The 8,403-nt window shown below is 43.3% G+C and overlaps 2 long non-coding RNA genes across 2 annotated transcripts; one reads left to right on the forward strand and one right to left on the reverse strand.

The window, feature by feature from the left end:
• Positions 1-3,303: 3,303 nt before the first annotated feature.
• LOC123163777 (uncharacterized) lies at positions 3,304-5,961 on the reverse strand. Its single transcript, XR_006481988.1, has 3 exons — positions 5,854-5,961; positions 5,567-5,735; positions 3,304-3,568 (listed from the first exon to the last, which is right to left on the reverse strand). It is a non-coding gene; the product is annotated as an uncharacterized lncRNA (long non-coding RNA).
• A 380-nt stretch (positions 5,962-6,341) lies between these two features.
• LOC123164140 (uncharacterized) lies at positions 6,342-7,607 on the forward strand. Its single transcript, XR_006482177.1, has 3 exons — positions 6,342-6,534; positions 6,755-6,841; positions 6,958-7,607. It is a non-coding gene; the product is annotated as an uncharacterized lncRNA (long non-coding RNA).
• The last annotated feature ends 796 nt before the right edge of the window (positions 7,608-8,403 follow it).

Here is an 8,403-nt window from a genome sequence, read left to right on the forward strand (position 1 = left end):
ATTCCGTAATACATCACCTTGTGACTAACTCCTTAGTCATTTGCTTGCAAGCTTATGATGTGTATTACCCAGAGGGCCCAGAGATACCTCTCTAATACTCGGAGTGACAAATCCTAATCTCGATCTATGCCAACTCAACAAACACCTTCGTAGATACCTGTAGAGCATCTTTATGATCACCCAGTTACGTTGTGACGTTTGATAGAACACAAGGTATTCCTCCAGTATCCGGGAGTTGCATAATCTCATAGTCGAAGGAATATGTATTTGACATGAAGAAAGCAATAGCAATAAACTGAACGATCATTATGCTAAGCTAACGGATGGGTCTTGTCCATCACATCATTCTCCTAATGATGTGATCCCGTTATCAAATGACAACACATGTTTATGGTTAGGAAACCTTAACCATCTTTGATCAACGAGCTAGTCTAGTACAGGCTTATTAGGGACACGGTATTTGTTTATGTATTCACACATGTATTTAAGTTTCTGATCAATACAATTCTAGCATGAATAATAAACCTTTATCATGAATAAAAAAATATAATATAATATAATATAACAACTTTATTGTTGCCTCTAGGGCATATTTCCTTCAGTATTTTGTGAAAGCACTCTAGCACATAGTGATGAAGGGTATTCTATAATTCTTCAGGCCTGCTTAGCCAACATAGCTAGATTAAAGGAATGCGAATCCCTAAAACCCATCCCTACATTCTTTTTTTGTTTCAACATATTATCCCAAGAAATTCAATGCATTTTTTTGCTTATCCACTTGGCCCCACCAATACCGGCCTATCATTGAGCTCAAGTCATCACACAAGGACTCGGTTATGTCAAAACAAGCCATTGCATATGCTGTCCACATCCCACATCCTTAATCCATGAAAGAAAAAAAAAAGGATGTATACATATACGTAACCATAAGCATATTTGTCCTTGAGTCCGTCTTTCCATCTAACTGCCCTTCAATCTCACGACCCCTCTCTCCATGCTGACGTGCTTGGTGTAGACAAATGGGCCACATGGCACCGTAGAAGAGTAGAGCGGCACATCACGGGCTACGTCGAGGCTTCCTGGGTATCGGTAGTGGCTTACCTCGAGGCTGTGGGTGCTAGCAAGCCCACCACGAAGGTGCTGTCCAAGGTCATCCCTGCTCTGCCCTCCTCAAGCTTCACTCGTTTGAAGAAACATTTCAAGGTATAAATAATGTTGTACATAGGAGGATTATGAAAAATCTTCTCAGGCCATCTACTAGAAGAGGCACCTTCGGTACTACCATTTGGCTGAGGTGGTGTCTCTATGCTGAATAGCACAGTCAGACTATCGCATAATCGATCGTCGGGCAAGTGCAAATGATTTATAGCAATGGAAAGTCTAAACCGACGAATTGGGCTCGCCGCCTGCCCGCGCCAGCGTCTTCTCCTCCGAAGCGACTTGGGGGAAACCCTAACCGCCGCCGCCACACCCCTCCTCCTCCCCCTCCTCCCCCTCCGCCGCCGCCAGAGGTGTGCGCCGGTGTGCGCTCGACACCGATGAAGGTGGCGGCGGGGGATCCGGCGGCTCCACGTAGCGTGGAGGGCCTCGGCATCCGGGGCGGCGGCCCGGGCGGAGAGCGTGGGGTGGCCCTGGCGACGGGCCATTCCTGCTGGAGTTGGTGAGGCGCCTCCCTCGGTCTCGAGGGGGACGAGGAGGCGTCAGTCCCCGGTCGCTGGTGTGCGGCCTCCCCCGCGCGGTTGCCGCCGCCAGATGCATCCCATCCTCCCTGCCCCGATCTGCTCCTTCCATCGCCGGATCCGGGTCCCAGTGGCTTAGGTCATTCTTCCCGGGCTCCAGCAGCGCGGATCTCGTCAAGTGGGGTTGGATCCGGGGGAAACCCCTGGCCGGCACAGCCACACCGTACGACACCCTAGGCGTCGTTCCCCTCCTTGGAGGCTGTGGTGAGGATCCTTCTCCCCCTCCTTTCGTCCCCTACTAGGTGAAAGCCTAGGTCCCCTGATTCGGGCGGCGACGACACATCCGTGTCGTGTTCCTTCTTGGAGGCGCAGTCCGGGGATCGCAGGGGCGGCGAGAGAGTCGGGTTGTGGGTGTGATGGTGGTGGGTGGCAGCTTGGCTCTGCGCTTCAATGCATTTTCTTCAGTGGCTCATCGTTGTTACCCTTGTTGCTGCGACTGTGGCTGACAGCTCTAGCCCTTCGGTGTGGCTTAACCGTGGACGATGACGGTGCTCGGAGTGGTGTGCTCTGAGCTTGCAGGTCTGCTCCTAGTTCCTTCTCCATGCGCAGCTTGGATGTCTTCCTTCTAGGTTCTAGGGTGAATCGAGCTGCCGCCTGCCAGTGCGGCATCCTTCGAGCCAGGATGAGAGGGCAAGGGCCCTTTGCAGCGGCAGTTCTAGAGGAGTGTCGGTCCATTACTGTCTTCGAGTTTGGCTATGATCACGAAGCTTGCGCGTGGTGCATCCTCTCAAGTCCATAGTTAGTCCTGTTGGTGTAGGTCGTCCTGTAGGGTGATGACTGCAGCATGGTGTTGCTTGCTTTCGCTGCTGCCTTTTGAGTGTGTTTCTCTTTGCTCCTTGTATCAGCCGTTTGTTTTCTTTTGCTTTTCCTTGTAAGTTGGTGATCTTGTAATCCTGGCCGGTTGATGGCTTTGTTAATTCAAAGCCGGGCTCTTCTTGAGCCTTCGTTCTAAAAAAATGGAAAGTCTAAACCATGGGCTTTAGGTTCCATTTTCTGAGCCATATACCATTAGATGGCATATATGAACAAGTTTAAACACCATGGCATTAGCGCAAGTTAAGCTCGCGAGGACTTTGCTAGCTAATTTTGGCGAATGCCATGTGCACATGCAAGCATGATTTATCTGGGAGCGACTATAATAGAAAAACAGCCTAGAGTGAAAGAATAGAAAAACTAACCTGGGCCATTGGATGGAAGATGAGTGGTACAGATTTAGGTGGAGGGCTCTTAGTGTATATTTCTTGAAAACCCCCTACTACTAGTTACACATAGAACATAACCTTTGCAGTAACCACCTCAAATGACTCATGTATCATCATTTTGTCCTTCATAAATAAGACAATTTTTCAGGCATGTACTGTGCCCATCTCCTCTTAGGTTTACACAAAAACTGCACACACATATGTATTGTACGAAATTTCATGTATATTTGATTTCATTAGTAGCTTCGGCTGCATCACGATTCATCCAAGAAATCCAAACACGTTGGCCACTAAAAGTATGTGAACATCATAAAAGATATTAGAGTACATGAGAACATTAATCCGTCCACTTCGAATCATAACCAAACATACGTTTCAAATTGCACAGATCCTAGACCAAACACAGCAGAAGAGACACATACATATCAAGTGTTACATAGCATGAGATGATCAATTTTTATACATCACAGCCCACGCTAAATATGAAGGAGTAAAATAATCATTGTTCAACAAGCATTGCCAAACTGTATACAACAGAAAAGCTATAGCCTTTGCCTCCGTTACTAGTGCTTATGGGATCCCGGTGCTTATTGCTCATCGAGCTTCTTGTAGTGGGAGAGATCATACCTAATAACAAATAAGATTAAGTTAGCACAGGTCAGTACAAGCGTCATACATTCATAATTAATCTTATTACCCATGATCTAATCGGATGAATATGCATCAACAGTGCCATCTCACTGTGTGCTGCACATACCACATGCAAGGAAAAATAGAGATGAATCAAATTCATCCCAAAACACAACCTAAAGTATGCTTCTATGCTAGAACTAGCAGAGAAGCCAGTTATTTTGTGGATCCTAACTTACTCATAATGAAACATATTATAAAACATTATTTATCTTGTAAAAAGACATTAGTGCATTATGTTCATATAGTGAGATTGGCAACCACTGGCGAACTTAGGCAATACAAATATTACATATAAAGTTCAGATAAACTTGAGCAAACATGCAAATGCAGAATCATATTAGACATCAATCCAGTAAACTATGGGATTTTCAAATTTACCATCGTATGTTCAAATAAGAAAATAGCATATCGTATTACAAAACAGTATGTTGAACCGTCGAAGGCACCGTACAGTTTTATCACTCAAAAGCAGTCATGACTTTGAGAAGAAGAAGAATTAGTTAATGACAAGATATTCTTGCGTTCTTAGACTATGTGTTCTCACCTGAGAGTGGTGGCACACAATTTGTGATTACTGGCACTATGGGCTCTCCTAAAGGCGATGTCCCACTACTTCCCACCATTTTCAGTTTGAGATGCAGCAGCAAAATAACGGAGGAGGAGCTTAGTACTAGTCAACGAGCTCTGATCTATCCATCATACCCAGAGAAAAAAATTATGTTTTCTCCACTATCACCTCAAAATATAACAAAATGAGAAATCAGCCACAATTTCAAGGTTGCAAATTAAAAGACAAACAGAAAGAGAGACTTCTTTTTTAGGTAAAAAAAGTTGCAGATGTTCTTTTCATAACTGGAGTGTTATAAAAACAGGAAAAGCAAAAAGCTAACTAAACTTTTTCACCAAGCCAAAACTATCATGATTTTAGTTTCAATGGCAAGATTGGACGAATAGATAGTGACTCCCTGAAATCAGTGAAGTGGCACATATTCCAAGTGTGTAATGAATTTCAGTCCTGTGCCAACAAGGACTTCATGTTCAGGTACTCTACCAGGTAGATGAGATTAGTTTGTTCCCATGTACAACATCCGACAAGATGACAAAATTTCACAATGCCAACTCGAAAATCTATTCTAAGCAAACTATAGCAAGCTTCTCAAGTGATTATTTTTCTTTTTTTGTGGCTGCTAGTATATCCCTCTCCTTTCTCTGCCTAGTCCTGTGATATGCAATTGCCAATGTTGGAACTTAAAAACAAAAGCAGTGCATGCAGCCGGTGTTGTACAAGATTCATGTCACAAAGTTGCAGGAAAATGTGAACAAAACAAATGACACAGTGGATACAATACAATCTCTGAACAAAAATAAATCTAGGCTTTCTATATATATGTGCCACTCAGACAGGATTTCAGGTTGCGCAACTTTCTGTCCCTTACTATCTGGCCAGATTCTACTTGCCCAAATGTTAAACTGGTTAATTCTTTTTCCTTGTCTTTTCACCAATGCACATGTACAGAATGATCCATCCATGTCTCAAATTAATGGTCAGAGCTCAGAACAGTGTGTCTACAACTGGTAAATTGCAGTACAATACATTTGTCATATGAATTGGTGGTTGTAATCTTCACAAGTAGAAAGAGCTCACTGTCCCATCAATTTTTCACTCAATGATTGCATATTGCGACGATAAACAGAACAACCCTGGATACTAATATTTTCAGTGAATTGTTCTAAATTTCAAATCGAAGACTATCCACCCATCAACCAACTTGGTTCTCTGAAGTATTTAACAGTGAAACAAAATGCCCATAATAGACTGCCAAACCAGCAAGAACAGTAGCAACACATGATCAAATCGAAGTTACAAGATTGCATCATTCACGCATGAGCAGAATTGACATGAACAAGTACAAGAACAGGTAAATTAACTACCATGGTGACACCTTGTAGGCTCGCACCACGTCACACGGGCCGGTGGTGAAGGAGACGAGGAGTTGACCACGGGCTTGCAGCCGACGAGGTGGAGAAGGACGCGAGCTCCGATCTCCTGTGATAGAGAGGAGGCGACGGACCAGACGTTGCCGGAGCCTGAGATGGGAGGCTGCAACAAGCACACAACGGCGCCGATCTTAGTACTCCGCGAGCTCTGATCTGGTCGGCCTCAAACTGGGCCGCCGGCGTAACAGCGGGCAAGAGCCATCAGAGAGATGGAATATCACCTCCTCTGTGCGTAGTCGCCCAGCTTGGTTGAGGGATTTGGTCCGCCGCCGTGGGGGGATCTTTGGTCGCTGCTACTGCGTATGGGTACTCTGTTTGAACGAGAAAAGGAGATCGGGAACAAATTAACCAGTAGCGAGGGAGCTTTTTGCAAATTGTGCGCACAGATCGCTCCACTTGAATCTGGGCCATCAATCTTCCATCCGATGGTACAGATACATTTTTCTATTTTTCTACCCTAGGACGTTTTTCTATTGTAGTCGCTCCCTACGATTTATCTACGAGAGAAATCCAGTCTACTCCTTTTTCGAAAAGGCAGGGCCAGGCCCATATATGTGGCCCACACAGGGCCCATACTTTTTGGGGGCCCCAAATTTTTGTGTAGGCTTATGCATATTTTCTTCCTCCTGGGAGCTGGGCCGCGCATGGCATTGGACCACTACTGGTGCCTGGCGCGTCCGCACGACTCCCTGTGAGGCCACTGCTCAATGCGATGCCTCGATCAGAAACAGACCGGGATCGATCGCACCCATAGGAAATTGGCAGGCGAGACAGCGCATCCAGAGCAGATCAAAATCGATCGCATCGCATCCAGAGCCGGCAACACGGCGACAGGCAGTTCCGAGTTCCGATTAACTCTGTCTGATGAACATGTTCCGGGACTCTTGCCATCACCAAAACAGGTAGATCAACACAACATGTTCCTCTCGCCGCGCTAGTCATGTGAGATCATGTGTAGGATTGGTCGTGGAGGGTTGCCCGTCTTGATTTGATACTAGCACGAGTTAAGCAATTCATCAATACTTGCATGGTCCAAGCCCTAGTTTAAGTGTTTAACTACTGCCGGCTGCCGCGCTGGATTGTCCTACTCCTAATTCCTAAATCCTAATTAATTTTTGACAGGGATCGTTACCTCATTAGAGATCGGTTCTTGCCTCCTTGATTAAAGATCACAGTATAGCAGTTCATCCGGACAGGACACGAGACTAGGTGAGTTAGATGGTTTGTCCAATTGCCAAACACTGACGCATAATCTCTAATATTTGCTGACTGCTGCTGTATCACTTTAGTTTTATTTTACTCATCTTATGTGTCTTCTATTTCAGTAATACAGATTTGAGTCATCATGAGGAGAAGATTCATTACGAGGATATCACTGAAGATTTCATTTCAAGAAATAATAAAAGAATGACGTTGTTCAAATAAATATTATGCAATCGGGGGTTGAATAGGTATGATTTTTTATGTATCCAATTGTTATGTAAAATATTATATCATATCCATTAATTGCTTTTCGTTCATTTTTTTTAGTGAGATAGGGCTCCATTTTTTTGTTTCGCACGGGGCCCTGGATTTTGCCAACACGGGCCTGCCCCCAAATCCAGCCTACTCTTGTTTTCAGGTTTCTGGTGCATTCATTCATCTTTATAGGACCACTTCAACCTAATCCTCAGGCTATGCTTTCTGGAGTTCGTTCTCACCGCGGAGTAGAGGGTGGCTCGCCGGAGGCACATTGCATAGTCCTGATGATCCACACTAGACCCCAGATTTTCTTGACGCACGATGGTCCATTGAAGGTCCTTGCATCAATTGTTTTCGTACCACTTGAAGAGTTAATCAATAGAGCACTGATGAATAATGTTCAAATAGTCTCCGCATGTTAGACAAAACGCATGTGTACTCATGCACAGACGCGTGACTTGAGCTATGTATTGATCAAAGAAAATTTTAACTTACTCACATAGTGCTAATTGAATTTTCGAAACAAATATAATAATTATTAGGTAAAAAGAACACACGTGGGTCAAATGATTCTTGTAGTTATCCTGCCTACGATCAAGTGTCTTAATGTACATATGAAGGCTTGTGAATTACCTTACGTACTCAAATATGAAAATTAAAATATATAGGTTATTACTTTGAAGATCTTTGATGTACTAGATCTTTGATGCATGTGATGAACACACATGCATGCATAAGGTACTTCATTATATCACCATCTTCTATTTATAGCATATAGTTTCACGGCTTCGAGTTAACTTTCCACATATAAATGTTAGCGGATCATTTCAGCATTGTTTAATTTTTTCTCTCTATTCATGAACAAATTATAGTTGAAGAGGCCTACAATAATAAGTTCTGATTTTGACATATAATGCAAAAAAATGCATCAGTAATGAATAATATCTCTAGAACTTTGGGAATATTTCAACAAGAAAATAAACTTATACTTTAAACACATTTATTCATACAAAACTATAGCCTGTTACGACTATGCTCATATAAAAAGTGACGTTTTTTGGATGGTGAATTTTTGTTTAATAAATATTTGTGGTCTTTTGTTAATAGCAGCTATTGCCAATTCACTATGTTCTATAAATTTTCCATGTATTAGAGATATCTAATTTAGAGGTCTCTAAATTTGCCATGACATATGGTCTTTCATGCATACCATTTTTTTCTACACTTCTCATGAATTAGATATCGCTTAATTTTCATATACCATGGAAAATTACCTTGGATTAGAGATCGTTTAGCATGGCATTATACAT

Source organism: Triticum aestivum, chromosome 7D (genome assembly GCF_018294505.1).
Source record: "Triticum aestivum cultivar Chinese Spring chromosome 7D, IWGSC CS RefSeq v2.1, whole genome shotgun sequence".
Classification (NCBI taxonomy): Eukaryota; Viridiplantae; Streptophyta; class Magnoliopsida; order Poales; family Poaceae; genus Triticum; species Triticum aestivum.